At 46.6% G+C, this 15,722-nt stretch overlaps 1 long non-coding RNA gene across 1 annotated transcript in view; it reads left to right on the forward strand.

Annotated features, from left to right (window-relative positions):
* Nucleotides 1-12,488, forward strand: part of LOC140478540 (uncharacterized) — a 31,191-nt gene extending 18,703 nt beyond the window's left edge. Inside the window, exon 3 of the long non-coding RNA XR_011960799.1 lies at nt 11,786-12,488. This is a non-coding gene — a long non-coding RNA (uncharacterized lncRNA). The remainder of the gene's footprint in view (nt 1-11,785) is intronic.
* The last annotated feature ends 3,234 nt before the right edge of the window (nt 12,489-15,722 follow it).

The raw sequence follows: 15,722 nt of genomic DNA on the forward strand, positions 1-15,722 counted from the left end.
ACCAATAAAGGAAAGCATACCAAACACCTTCTTCACTATTCTACCTACCTGCGACTTCACTTTCAAGGAGGTATGCACCTGGACTCCATGGTCTCTTTGTTCAGCAACACTCCCTAGGACCTTACCATTAAGTGTATAAGTCCTGCTAAGATTTGCTTTCCCAAAATGTAGCGCCTCACATTTATCTGAATTAATCTCCATCTGCCACTTCTCAGCCCATTGGCCCATCTGGTCCAGATCCTGTTGTAATCTGAGGTAACCCTGTTCACTGTTCACTACACCTCCAATTTTGGTGTCATCTGCAAACCTACTAACTGTACCTCTTATGCTCGCATCCAAATCATTTATGTAAATGACATACTTTAACACCAGGCTTCAAACCTGCTTTAAAAATGACAGGGCCGCAATCTGACAGTAGCCAGTTAACCAGATGCCCCTAAAACCCGGGAACCCCAGAGGAGATTAAACCTTGGGGTAAATAAACAGACAATCCATGTCGGCCCCCACGGGGTGCAGCCTGTCAACCAGGCCTCAGAACCACGTCTCCCTCTGGAGCTTGGCCAAGGCTTCCCTCGGCCTGAACATTTTGGATCTTCACGTTGCAGCTTTCCCAACAAAAGTTCATCGGGATAAAAGAAGGAAAAGATTACTTGTAAGGGAATGTGAGAGCATTTTGAAGGCAGGTTACACAGCAAGATCCCAGGTTTAAAATCACCCCCGTCCATCCCCAATGTATTAATGTATCTAACATAGTCAGCAGTTAGGATGGAACATGGTGTGGGAGCAGATCTTCCCAGGGATTGGAGGGGGATAGTGAGGGAACACCATCAGATTCTTACACTCTGCAGTGACCTGGAATCAATTACCTTTTACTGAAAACAGTTCCCAACTTGTATGTGCCTGGAGCTCCCTCCAGTCTGAAAGTCTCATTCATCTCTATCATGTCTCCTGTCTCTGAGCCAATGGTATATTCATTCCCAGGATAGGGACAACATGGGGCTAGATACAGAGTAAATCTCCCTCCACACTGTCTGCATCGAATACTCCCAGCACATGTGCAGCATGGGGTTAGATACAGAGTATAGATCCCTCTGCACTGTTCCTATCAAACACACACAGGATCGGGACAGCATGGGGTGAGATACAAAGTTAGGCAGCATTGTAGACAGTGCAGATGGTACCTTAACATTACAAAGGGATATCGATAGATTGGGTGAATGGGCAAAGCTGTGTTAGATGGAGTTCAGTGTCAGCAAGTGTGTGGGTATCAGGTTGGAGTACAGAGAGGGAGGTTTACAAGAATGATCCTGGAGCTCAGGGATTACATTCTGAGGGGAGACTGGACAAATGAGGCCGTTTTCCTCCAGAATTGAGAAAGCTAAGGGGTGATCTGATCAATGCCTTCAAGGAATAAACAGAATGAGACAGGATCAATCAAGATCAACGATTCCCACAGGTTGGAGATTCTAGACCAAGAGGGAGCAGAGTCTGAGAATGAGGGCCCAGAGTGTTCTGGAGAGATGGTAGGAAGCACTTTGACACACACAGGGTGGGAGAGGTTTGGGACTCTCTTCCACAAACAGCAGTGGATGCTGGATCAGTCGTTGAGGTTAAATCAGAGAGAGATACATGTTTATTCAGTGAAGATATTGAGGGATATGGGCCAAAGGAAGGAATGTGGAGTTAGGCCACAGATTAGTCATGATCCCATTGAATGATGGAACAGGCTCGAGGGGCTGAATGGCCTCCTCCTGTTCCTATGTTCCAAAATAACGATCCTCCTGCACTTTCCCTATCAACCCCTCCCAGGGCAGGGACAGGATGGGGTTAGATACACAGTAAAGCTCCCTTTTCTGTATCACCATCAACCCTTCCCAGGGTAGGGTCGGAACAGGGTTAGATACAGAGTAAAGCTCCCCCTACACTGTCCCCATCAACCCATCCCAGGATTGTTTAATGGAGCTTTAATATTTGAAAATGCTTCTATTATTCTGTCATTCACTGTCCCTCAGTAACTGTGTGCGCGTTCGTGCGTGCATAAGTGAGAGACTGAGAGAGAGAAACGGAGACAGAGACCAGGGCCCTGCATTACTGGGTCAGGTAGTGTTGTGGAGAAACTATAGAGAACCACCAGGAGACGCAGAGAGTTCTTCAAGAAATAAGTCTTTTATTTGCAAACAAAAAACTGTGACACTGAGAAAGCAGATTCTCGAATGCCCCCGAACCTCAGGGTCCGTGGATTTTTATATAATTTTTGATCATGTTTCTGTGAGCTTGTCAGCATGACCAACTATCTTAATCAAAGTATCTCACTCCAGCTCCACAATAAACCAGTGATGTTAGTTCCCATTACCTCTTTAGTTGTACATTCTACTTGATGTTATTCGAATGTCATGATTAGATATTTATTGCGAACTCTGCTGCAGTGATCTTCCATTGCAGACTAACCTGTCATGATAGATATTTAGCTATTCCATCTATTACAATAGTCTCCTGTCTCAAGCTGACTCGACTAACTATTAGTTAGATATTTTAATGTCATGTCCCAAATATTTCCGGTCCCAATCCTGTCAGAATAACACTTACCAGAGAAACTTGCTTTATTCCTAGTGTTATCTCATCTGGCCATAGTGACCCTTCAGCCTTAACCTTACTCTGCTAATGGGTGTCAGAATGTTCCACTATGGTTATCCCATCCTGCCCCTGCCTTCCACAGATCACAGATTCCCAGTGGTCTTCATGCTTTAACCCTTCCTATGCTTTCATGGTCTTTATTTTCCATTGACCTCACTCCAACAACAATACATTTTATTAGTTAAACAGGATGGAAGACAGCATCAATTCTCAGGAAGTGTTTTACTGTTTCTGTTTTTGTTAAAACACTTGGGTGGTGTGCTGGCTCAGTCAGGAGACTGTCTGTGTGGTGTTTGCACATTCACCCTGTGTCTGCGTGGGTTTCCTCCGGGTGCTCCGGTTTCCTCCCACAGTCCAAAGATGTGTAGGTCAGGTGGATTGGTCATGCTCAATTGCCCGTAGTGTTCGGTACATTAGTCAGAGGGAAATTGGCCTGGGTGGGTTACTCTCCGGAGGGTCGGTGTGGATTGTTTCCACACTGTCGGGAATCTAATCTATTTATGACATAACATCATACATCGTAATCTGAGATTGACCAAGTTCTGAATTTATTGTTACAATGGTTAAAGACTGTCACCTATATGCCCATCTCTCGTCAACTGGTCTGTTGAATTTCCCTCATGTTTTGCTCGATATACCAAGTGGGAAGTTGCTCAGTGACATCTTAGTTAGGTTACTCCGAAGTCCAAGCCCTCAAACAATAAAGTGCTCCTTTGAGATTAAATTTAAAGGTGTTTCTCTGCAAATGGCCAGACTCAAAATGATCACAGCAGATTCAGCCTTCACTTCACAGCAAAGTATCATCTTCCTTTAAATGGGAATATACATCATCTTAAAAGCTAAGGAAATAATTGTGACTTTAAATAAATACTTCCAGTAACTAACATAATCCAATAAATATTGCATACCTTTTGATATTTTTTACTGGAACTGTTAAGCTCAGACTATTATAAAGTTGTTTAAAACATAAGGAACTACAACTACATTAACATTGAAATGACTAATGTGGACTATTAGACCACTCACAACATTCTTAAGCAGGCAGCCCAGAGCATAACATTGCAGTTTGTTTCGATAAGTGTACAGTGAAAATTACCTGGAATAAAATAGCTCGGTTGCTGACTAGATTTTGAACAGGCACAATCATTACTCACAAAATTACACAAAGAACAAAGAACCCCTACAGAACCCCACCTATCCAGCTCGACGTAATTATGCTGTTCCGAGTACATCAGTTCCAATGTTAAACACCAGTATCAATGCTTCAAGCTAAAGTTGGAGGGCAGAAAAGAGAGTTTCTACACAACTCCCTGTTGAACTTTGCAAACCTGTTCAGCTTAGCTCAGCTAAAGAGCTGACCACTGCCCTTTGATTATGTTGGTGAGTTGTCAAGCACGATCACTTTGGCCTGAAGGCTCATCTGTTTACATGTCAACAAAAGGCCTCTTCAAATCCTTTTTATCTCTGTACCACACCAGACTGATCAGAACCTGCACCCCCCCCCCCCTCCACCTCCAACAAAAAATCAAGGACAGAGTCTCCTTGAGCCAAGGAACAGCTTTCAGATAAAAATGGACGAGTTTTGTGACACTAAAGAAAGTCCACATTTTTGTTTCAAATGCAATCCCACTGTCTCTGATTACAGATAGTAGCTTTAATTTGGACCCTTGCCAAGTCTAACCTCAATCCTCCAATGTGTAGTCAGCAAACAATCAAACTGCAAGGTCTTGCTTCTTTCAGCAGAAGGACTGCAGTAGTTATTGGGGAGACAGACAGAGGAAGCCGAATCCAGACTGATTAATTCACCAGACTTGGTGCAGTTAATATACTGGTGCAATTATTTTCTGCTCACAACATTTAAAATTCAGTCCTCAGTTATAACTATGTGATCTTTGTTCAGTCTCATTCAACGATGCATGGTTCATCGCAGCTTCCCCCAAGAATTGGGATACAATGTCAGGACAATAAACTTTCCCAAAGTTATTAAGGTTCGAGGGAATGCAGTGAATTGTCACTTTGTTTCAGCACCTGTCAACACAAGTTGTCACCTGCTCCTTTTTCAAATGCACACACTTTTGTTCCACACACAAATCTCTTCACATCACCAAAATCATTTTTCTTGTTTCATATTATCTATTTTTTAAAAATATTACACATTCTGGACAAGATGGATTTTGGCCTGCATTGATGCAGCAATATTCTATAATTTAAAACCAGCTTTCAGGGGAATATCAATACTGGTTTGAACTCACACCAAGCATAGCACAATAGTGTCTGCTGTTCAAATTTTTTTTAAAATCCTGCGCTAACATGCCTCAGCAATGTGTAACTTTTCCACTGTCTTGTGGACTCTAGTGAGACCGTCAATCAAGGAGTATACAGTGGGATTTAGGTAAAGTATTGTTACTTCTGCAATCATAATTACTTGAGCAAGGTAAATACACTCACACCAGTGGAGAATTGTTTCAACCAAGAGCTGAGTTAACAAGAATGAAAACTATGTGAAGGAAATATATAATTGTTTTTGTATTATCTCAGATGTGCATATAAGAATGAAACATGCCTGTAAACAATGGTAGATGTTATAGACAAATAGATAAGGTGCTGTGAGGGTGGAGGTTAAGCCAGATATGCCTGTACAAACAGTAGTTCGAAGCATCTGTTTCCCACTTCTGTAAAAACAAAAACAAACCCCAATTATAGGGTCATAGAGCTCAATATGGATGAGGAGTGGGAGGGAATGTTACAAGGGAAACAGATGGCAGTGAAGGAGGATATACCTAACAATGGGCCGCAGCAGGATGTGGTGAAATAGCCAAGCAAGACTTCTACTTTGTTATGTACAAGGCTGGATACGGCAAGAGATAGACAACAGTAATGGGCACCGGGTTGGGAGGAGTGAATCCTATATAAGATATGGACTTGCTAAACTCTGGGTGCCTTACGGCAGGCACCACGCTTGCAAGTGTATCATAAACAATACTGATTGCTTCAGATCTTGTCTCTGACTGAAATTATTGAAGTGCATGAGCTTTGTTTCTCAAAACTGGGGGTTCATCCGGGATATTCTTCCATTGCTGGGGGGAGTGGCTGGCCCTGGACACTGGGAAGACATGTCCCGTTCCCGATTGAGGAGCGGTCTCGTGTCCCAGTTTGGTCCGCTCCCTTGGGTGACTGGTATGAATCCCACAAGAGAGACATCTGAATCAGACAGTGAACGGAGGTCGATAGAAAATACAGCAGAAAGGGGCAAGGCAACTCTGTGCACAGACCAAGGTAAGAAACCTGACTTTTAAGTATTGCCTTGGTGGCTGAGAAAAGGGGTATTTAATCGCTGAGGGACTGGCGAGGGTCCTGAGAAATGGAGGGTAGGCAGAGTAAGTCAAACTGTGACAAAGTAAAGGAAGAAAAAGTCCCTGCTAACATTCCTCCAGAAAGTCCGTTGGGGAGGATGTTGCGGGAATGGACAAGTAAGACTTGTACAAGGGAAAAAGATAAAAAGAAAATGATGAAATATTGTTGTTTATTATGGACCAAAGAACCAATCCTTCGTCCGGCTGTCTTCTGGCCAAAGTACAGTTCGGACGAGGATTGGGTCTGTCAGTATTTAGATTTGTATGTGAATGAAAAACAACCTTTTAGTCAAGAGGAGGCGGACTATGCGTCTTGTTGGAAGGGCAGTTTGGGAATGATGGTAGTAAAGACAAAGGATTCCCCCTCTGCCCCACCCAGTCTCTGGGATCCTCTTGGCTGCTTCCCCCCGCTCCCCCCTGTACCATAAAATCAAATTAGGTGGAAGTGGAGGAGGAGGAGATAGATGGGGACAGGGAACGGATGACCCACAAGAGGAGGAAGAAGGGGCGGTGGATGGGGATGTTTTTGTCCCAGACCCTCAATCCTCAACGAAAGAAAGGGAAGATAAAGTAGATGTTGAGGAGACCTCCGGAGGATCTAAACGAAAGCCTAGGGGAGGAAAACAAAAAAAGGGGAAGAACGTAAAGAGTTATCCCCTTCGGGAGGTACCAGTAGGGGACAAAGAGATTGGGTTTGTAAGTGCCCCCCTCACCAGTGGGGAGGTCAGAACATTTAAAAAGGAGATGAAGGTCCTGGTTGAGGATCCGGTAGGGTTGTCTGAACAAATTGATCAATTCTTGGGGCCCAGTCTGTACACATGGACTGAGTTAATGTCTATTTTGAATATCCTATTTACTGGGAAAGAAAGGGGACTTATTCGAGGAGCATCCATTAAAATATGGGACAGGGAATATCCCACTGGGGATGGGGATGCTGGACAGGGAGAGGTGAAGTTTCCCCTCAGAGACCCCCAGTGGGAAAACCAAAACCCGGATCATAGAGAAACAATGAGGGAATTGAAAGACCTGATTCTAAAAGGAATAAGAGAGGCAGTTCCAAAGTCGCAGAATTTGACTAAAGCCTTTGAAGTTAGACAGGAGAAAGATGAGACTCCCTCAGCTTTCTTGAAAAGATTATGAGACTCAATGCGGAAATATTCTGGAATGAACCCTGAGGACCCAGTGGCACAGGGTCTTTTGAAAGTACATTTTGTGACAAAGGCATGGCCAGACATACAGAGAAAGATACAGAAGATAGAAGGGTGGAGTGAAAAACCATTAGATGAATTATTAAGAGAGGCACAGAAAGTGTTTGTAAAGAGAGAGGATGAGAGACAAAAACAGAAGGTGAAAATGATGGGAGCTACGGTTGATGAGGTAGTTAAGAAAAGAATGGAACCAGTAGTGAGCAACTGGAGGGTGGGTGGCAGCAGGTAGGACAGAGAGGGAGAGGGAGAGGGAGAGAGAGAGGACAAGGGGGAGAGGGAGAGGGAGAGGACAAGGGGGAGAGGGAGAGGACAAGGGGGAGAGGACAAGGGGGAGAGGGAGAGGGAGAGGACAAGGGGGAGAGGGAGAGGGAGAGGACAAGGGGGAGAGGGAGAGGGAGAGGACAAGGGGGAGAGGGAGAGGGAGAGGACAAGGGGGAGAGGGAGAGGGAGAGGACAAGGGGGAGAGGGAGAGGGAGAGGACAAGGGGGAGAGGGAGAGGACAAGGGGGAGAGGGAGAGGACAAGGGGGAGAGGGAGAGGGAGAGGACAAGGGGGAGAGGGAGAGGGAGAGGACAAGGGGGAGAGGGAGAGGGGGAGAGGGAGAGGACAAGGGGGAGAGGGAGAGGGAGAGGGAGAGGGGGAGAGGGAGAGGACAAGGGGGGAGAGGGAGAGGGAGAGGACAAGGGGGAGAGGGAGAGGACAAGGGGGAGAGGGATAGGGAGAGGGAGAGGACAAGGGGGAGAGGGAGAGGACAAGGGGGAGAGGGAGAGGACAAGGGGGAGAGGGAGAGGACAAGGGGGAGAGGGAGAGGACAAGGGGGAGAGGGAGAGGGAGAGGACAAGGGGGAGAGGGAGAGGACAAGGGGGAGAGGGAGAGGGGGAGAGGGAGAGGGAGAGGACAAGGGGGAGAGGGAGAGGACAAGGGGGAGAGGGAGAGGGGGAGAGGGAGAGGGAGAGGACAAGGGGGAGAGGGAGAGGGAGAGGGAGAGGACAAGTGGGAGAGGACAAGGGGGAGAGGGAGAGGGAGAGGACAAGGGGGAGAGGGAGAGGGAGAGGACAAGGGGGAGAGGGAGAGGACAAGGGGGAGAGGGAGAGGACAAGTGGGAGAGGGAGAGGACCAGAGGGAGAGGGAGAGGGAGAGGACAAGGGGGAGAGGGAGAGGGAGAGGACAAGGGGGAGAGGGAGAGGACAAGAGGGAGAGGGAGAGGACAAGAGGGAGAGGGTGAGGACAAGAGGGAGAGGGAGAGGACAAGGGGGAGAGGGAGAGGGAGAGGACAAGAGGGAGAGGGAGAGGGAGAGGACAAGAGGGAGAGGGAGAGGGAGAGGACAAGGGGGAGAGGGAGAGGGAGAGGACAAGGGGGAGAGGGAGAGGACAAGGGGGAGAGGGAGAGGACAAGAGGGAGAGGGAGAGGGCAAGAGGGAGAGGGAGAGGGCAAGAGGGAGAGGGAGAGGACAAGGGGGAGAGGGAGAGGGAGAGGACAAGGCGGAGAGGGAGAGGACAAGGGGGAGAGGGAGAGGACAAGAGGGAGAGGACAAGAGGGAGAGGGAGAGGGAGAGGACAAGAGGGAGAGGGAGAGGGAGAGGACAAGGGGGAGAGGGAGAGGGAGAGGACAAGGGGGAGAGGGAGAGGGAGAGGACAAGGGGGAGAGGGAGAGGACAAGAGGGAGAGGGAGAGGACAAGAGGGAGAGGGAGAGGACAAGGGGGAGAGGGAGAGGGAGAGGGAGAGGACAAGGGGGAGAGGGAGAGGACAAGGGGGAGAGGGAGAGGGAGAGGACAAGGGGGAGAGGGAGAGGACAAGGGGGAGAGGGAGAGGGAGAGGACAAGGGGGAGAGGGAGAGGACAAGGGGGAGAGGGAGAGGGAGAGGACAAGGGGGAGAGGGAGAGGGAGAGGACAAGGGGGAGAGGGAGAGGGAGAGGACAAGGGGGAGAGGGAGAGGGAGAGGACAAGAGGGAGAGGGAGAAGGAGAGGGAGAGGACAAGGGCGAGAGGGAGAGGACAAGGGGGAGCATTTGATAGAGGGTTCGAGCGACAGGGACAGAGATAGAGGTCTCCACAGGCAGGATGCTATTATTGTGGAAAGATAATAGTCACAAATGGTTTAGTGTGATAGATTTAAAGGATGCCTTTTGGGCTTGTCTCTTGGCGGAGGAAAGGAGGAATTTGTTTACCTTTGAGTGGGAAGATCCCAAGACAGGACGGAAACAGCAATACCGGTGGGCTGTGCACCCCCAGGAGTTTACGGTCTCCCTGAGTTTATTTAGATAGCTGTTAGAACAAATATTAGAGAAATTTAGCAGCCCCACGGGGACTACCCTGTTGCAGGATGTAGACGACCTCTTAGTAACAGGAAAAAGAAGAGAAAGAGTAGTAGAAGCCACTAACAAATTATTGAATTTCCTGGGTCAGCAGGGACTGAGGGTATCTAAGAACAAACTACAATATGTGGAGTGAGAAGTGAAATACTTGGGACATTTAGTTAGTGAGGGAAAGCGAAAGATAAGCCCGGAACAGATAGAGGGAATAGTGGGAATGCCACTGCCCAGGACTTAACGGGAGTTACGTACATTTTTGGGTCTAACGGGATATTGCAGATTGTGGATTGATTCCTATGGACAGAAGACTAAGAAATTATATCTCAAACTATTAGAGGGGGAACCAAAATGTCTAAGTTGGGATGATCGGGAAAAAGAACGAGTTGAGGAACTCAAAAGAGATCTGATCCATGCCCCTGAGTCAGCCTTACCTTCTCTAGATAAACCTTTCCACCTCTTTGTTACCGTAGATAAGGGAGCGGCTCTGGGAGTATTGACCCAGAGGTGGGGAGGAATGAGACAACCAGGAGCATATCTTTCGAAGCTATTGGATCCAGTATCCCAGGGGTGGCCTGAGTGTGTGCAGGCTGTGGCTGCCACTGCACTGTTGGTGGAGGAAAGCAGGAAGCTTACATTTGGGGGAGCCCTAATAGTAAGCACCCCACACCAAGTGAGAACGATCCTAAACAAAAAAGCTGGGCGATGGTTGGCAGACTCGCGGATTCTGAAATATGAGGCAATATTAATAGAAAAGGATGATCTAGTGTTGGTCACTGACAATTGTTTAAATCCAGCTGCCTTTCTTTGGAAAGGGGAAGGAGAATCTCCTTAGAATCCAGGGCACGACTGCCTTGACATTATAGAATACCAAACTAAGGTCCGCATGGACCTGAGAGATGTTCCACTTCATGCAGGAGCCCCACAATTTATAGACAGATCATCCCGGGTGACTGAAGGGAAAAGACATAATGGGTATGCAGTCGTAGACGGGATGGAAGGTAGTGTGGTGGAGGCAGGAAGGTTGCCAAATGGGTGGTCAGCTCAGACCTGCGAACTCTATGCATTGGAAAGAGCCCTTAGGGCGTTAGAAAATAAAGAGGGAACAGTATACACTGACTCTAAATATGTATTTGGTGTTGGCACGTTCGGAAAGATATGGCAGGAAAGAGGACTGATCAATACCCGGGGGAAAGAATTAGTACACGAGGAGTTGATTAAACGAGTCTTGGAGTCCCTATTACTCCCCCGAGAAATAGCAGTAGTGCATGTAAATGGTCATCAGAAAGGAAATGAACCTGAAGTTAGGGGAAATAGATTAGCCGATGAAGTGGCTAAGGAAGCAGCCCTGAACCCACAAGAAGTGGTGATCCATTCCCTAATACCTACTGTCCCAGGTCCTCGGGAAGCTCCAATATTTACTGAAAGAGAGGAAAATAATTGAGAGATTTAGGGGCTGTAAAAACAGCAGATGGGCATTGGAGGTTACCTGATGGAAGGGAAATGTTAAACAAAATGATGATGGGAGAGATTATGGCTGTCCTACATCAAGGCAGGCATTGGGGAGTACAAGCAATGTGTGATTTAGTTCTTAGGGAATATGGATGTAAAGGAATGTATACAATTGTTAAACAAATATGTGAGGGATGTATAATATGCAGAAAGGTAAATCAGAAAGTCTTGAGAAAACAGACCCCAGGAGGAAGAGACCCAGGATTGAGATCCTTCCAGAGTATACAAGTAGATTATACTGAACTCCCCAGAGTAGGGAGACTAAAGTATATGTTGGTTATAGTAGATCATCTATCTGGTTGGGTTGAGGCATACTCCCGAGCTACTGCCACTGCGAGTGGGGTGTCTAAAACAATATTAGAGAACATAATTCCCCGATATGGGCTAGTGAACCATATAGATTCTGACCAAGGAACTTATTTTACCTCTAAAGTGTTACAGGGGGTAATGAAAGGGTTGGGAATTTCCTGGGAGTTCCATACTCCATGGCACCCGCCATCATTGGGAAGGGTTGAGAGAATGAACCAAACACTCAAACGACAGCTCGCTAAACTGATAATAGAAACCAGACTCCCTTGGATCAAATGTTTACCTATAACTCTCTTGTGAGTACGAGCAGCCCCAAGGAAAGATTTGGGACTATCCCCCTATGAAATCTTATTTGGATTACCTTATCTGGGAACAAATGGGGAATTGCCACTTCCCGAAACTAAAGACTTGTTCTTAAAGAAGTATATACTGGGTTTGTCCTCCTCTTTGTCTTTCCTCAGGGAACAGGGTTTATTGGCACAGACTCCACCCCTTGAATTCACCGTTCATCCCATCCGGCCGGGAGATTGGGTCTTAGTAAAATCATGGACAGAGACTAAATTACAGCCGGACTGGGAAGGGCCGTACCAGGCTCTTTTGACGACCGAAACGTTAATAAGGATGGTGGGGGAAAGGCTGGACTCACTACACTCGGATCAAAGGGCCAGTGGAAGCTGCAGTTGAGGAAGAAGTCTGGACAGTCAAATCAACGCAAGACCCACTGAAACTCAGACTAAAGAGACTTTGAGTAACTGATTATACAGTGGTGACACGAGCGCGGGATTATTTCTGTAAGATTGTATATTAAGTCGTTTTGTGCTTCCCCATCATGTTTAGAATGCTGGAGATGCTTAGAGTTATGATGCTAGCTCTCTTCGTATTGGGATTTTGTCAAACACCATTTTCATATGTATTATTAACAGTCCCTGAGTCTGATAATCCACAAGTAATAGACGCTGATGTATGCAGCTTAAATTGTGGGGATGTAGATAATCAGACACAGTCCCACAGCTCTGAGATACATCTTAATCCTATGGGGATGGCCTTGGGGATGGTACTTGGTATAATGGTCTCGTCACAGTACACCGGGCCCCCGTCCGACCAGCTCTCGATTGTCCTGATAAAAAGTGTAACCCAATATACTTAATGATAAAAAAAAACACATGGCACAGAGCAATTCTGGGGGTGGGGGGTAGGGGGGGCACCTATGAGATACAATTAAATGAAACATTTGGGATAGAAATGAAAGCAAATGGGAAGGATTTCTTGGGCTGTTGTTTTTGAATTAGCGTAGGACAGGGAAAACGGGCAGAACTACTGCGTCACCCCTCCCAATGACCCTAAAGTAGTAAAAATTACACAGGAAAAGGACTTAAAACAGACCATCGAAATAGAAACTGGGTACGGGGTTGAATGGGTAAAGTATCCTGTAAAAAGTCTGAACAAGACCAATTGTTATGTATGTGCCTCTGGTCGGACAGTGACCCAGGTGGTTCCCTTTCCGCTCGGGTGGAAGGGAGACAGGAAGGGCATGGAATGTATGATAGCCCTGTATCAGGATGAGACTGCATGGAATGATCGGAACTGTACCTCCCTATCTCTGATGTTCCCTCCCTTGGAGAAGAAAGACTCAAAACCCCCACCCCCCCCCCCCCCCCCCCACGTTTCCAGCCACAGTCAGAAATCACACGTGGTGTGTGTGTAGACGAGGTACAAATCGGTCTGGAGACTTGGGGGGAGCTGAAATTATGTACAGAGATTAAGGATGTTACTGAAACGGAGAAGGGAGGGAACTACTCAGCACTGAAGGTTCCCCGAGTGGATCTGTGGTGGGACTGTGGAGGCAAAATATAGAGACCCACCCTCCCTCTGGATTGGAGAGGGATATGTGGAATTGTACAGTTGGCAATTCCATTTACCCTGGCATTTGAGAAGGAAAAGCTAGTAGGGAAAAAGAGAAGGGGTAAGAGATCACTGTTAGACACTTCTTTCAATGACAGGATTTATCTCGATTCTGTAGGAGTCCCTGGGGCGGGGGGGGTACCTGATGAATTCAAGGCTCGTAACCAGATTGCAGCAGTCTTTGAGTCAGCTCTCTTCTGGTGGGTAACAATTAATAAAAATATAGATTGGATAAATTACATTTTCTATAATCAACAGTGATTTATAAATTATACAAGAGATGTGGTTAAAGGAATATCAGACCAGCTTGATGTGACAAGTGGGATGGCATGGGAAAATAGAATGGCCCTTGAGATGATTCTAGCGGGAAAAGGGGGTGTGTGTGTGATGTTAGGAGGAAGCTGGTGTACCTTTATTCCTAATAACACTGCACCTGATGGTTCAATCACTCGGGCCTTAAGGGGATTGACTCCCTTAGCAGATGAACAGGCTGAGAATTCGGGAGTAGACACATCTCTCACGGGATGGCTTGAATCCTGGTTTGGAAAATGGAAGGGGGGTGGTGGTTTCCATCCTTCCTTCCCTGACAGTAGTAGCCGGGGTGTTGGTAGCCACTGGCTGTTGTATCATACCCTGTATACGAGGACTCACCCAAAGACTGATTGAGACAGCCTTAATGAAACAGATGCCCCTAAAAGGGAATCAGGCAGGGGAACTTTATCGACTAAATAATGAGGGGATGAGTGAGACCAAGATGGATGAAATCTCCGGAATGATGCTTGTGAATTTCGGGGGCGATGCTGAAAAGAAAAATTGCAGAAGGTAACAAATGGTAATTAAAGAAAATGGGGAAATTGTGGGATGTGGGAAAACTAGTGTTACTTCTGCAATTCCATTTACTTGTACAAGGCAAAAAAAACTCACACCAGTGTGTAATTGTTTTAGCCAAGAGCTGAGTCAACAAGAATGGAAACGATGTGGAGGAAATACATAATTGTTTTTGTATTAGCTAAAATTGTATGCAAGAATGAAACGTGACTGCAAAACAATGGTAGATATTACAGGCGAATAGATAAGATGCTGTGAGGGGAGGAAGTTCAGCTAGATACGCCTGTACAAACAGGAGATATAAACATCTGTTTCCCACTTTTACAGAGACACAGGAACAAACCCCAATTAAAAGGGTCATAGGGATCAGGGGAAGGTACAGATGGAGGGAGTAGATAATGGTGAAGAAAGAATATGCCGAACAATGACCTACAGCAGGATGAGGTTAAACAGCCTTGTGAGGCCAGAAATAAGCATTTTGTCACAGACAAGGCCGGATAAGGCAAGAGATAAACAGGGGTAATGGGGGTCGGTCTTAGGGAAGTGGACGATGTAAACAGGGGAGGAGCAATGAAAAACAAAAGAAACCAAATTATATAAATATTGTGTATGAATTGAATTTGGGGTGTGTATGTCCCTTGCCTTGTAGACACTGGACATCACACCCTCTTGCAAGAGTAAAATAAAGGACACTACTGATTCAGATTTTGTCTCGGACTGCAATTATTGAAGTGTGTGAGCTTTGTTTCTCATAGTTCCAGACCCTAACCACTGGATTAATCCGGCCAACCCCACACTATCAGACACTGTGTTCCAGACACTAAACTCTGGATTAATCCAACCTATCCCACTCTCTCAGACACTGTATTCCAGACCCTAACCACTGGATTAACCCGGCCAACCCCACATTCTCTGACACTGTATTCCAGACACTAAACCCTGGATTAATCCAACCTATCCCACTCTCTCAGGCACTGTCTTCTCAAACCTAACCATTGGATTAATCCAGCACACCCACACTCGCAGACACCGCATTCCAGAACCTACGTCCTGGATTAATCCGGCCTATCCCAAACATTCTCGGACACTGTGTTCTAGACCCTAATCCCTGGATTAATCCGAACAATCCCACACTCTCAGACATTGTGTTCCAGAACGTAACTCGTTGATAGAATGGGCCGATCCTACACTCTCAGACACTGTGTTCCAGACCCTAGCCCCTGGATTAATCCGGCCTATCCCACACTCTCAGACACTGTGTTCCAGACCCTAACCCCTGGATTAATCCGACCAAATCCACATTCTCAAGCACTATGTTCCAGATCCTAACACCTGGATTAATCCGACCTATCCCACTCTCTCAGGAACTGTGTTCCAGACACTAACTGCTGGATTAGTCCGACCTATCCCACTCTCTCAGGAACTGTGTTCCAGTCCCTAACTCATGGATTAGTCCGGCCTATCCCACTCTCTCAGGCACTGTGTTCCAGACTCTATTCCCTGTATTAATCCTGCCTATCCTACTCTCTCAGGCACTTTGTTGCAGACACTAAACTCTGGATTAATCTGGCCTATCCAACAATGTCAGACACTCTGTTCCAGTCCCTAAACCCTGGATTAATCCAGCCTATCCAACTCTCTCAGGCACTGTGTTCCAGACCCTAACCA

Source organism: Chiloscyllium punctatum, chromosome 6 (genome assembly GCF_047496795.1).
Source record: "Chiloscyllium punctatum isolate Juve2018m chromosome 6, sChiPun1.3, whole genome shotgun sequence".
NCBI classification, from domain to species: Eukaryota; Metazoa; Chordata; class Chondrichthyes; order Orectolobiformes; family Hemiscylliidae; genus Chiloscyllium; species Chiloscyllium punctatum.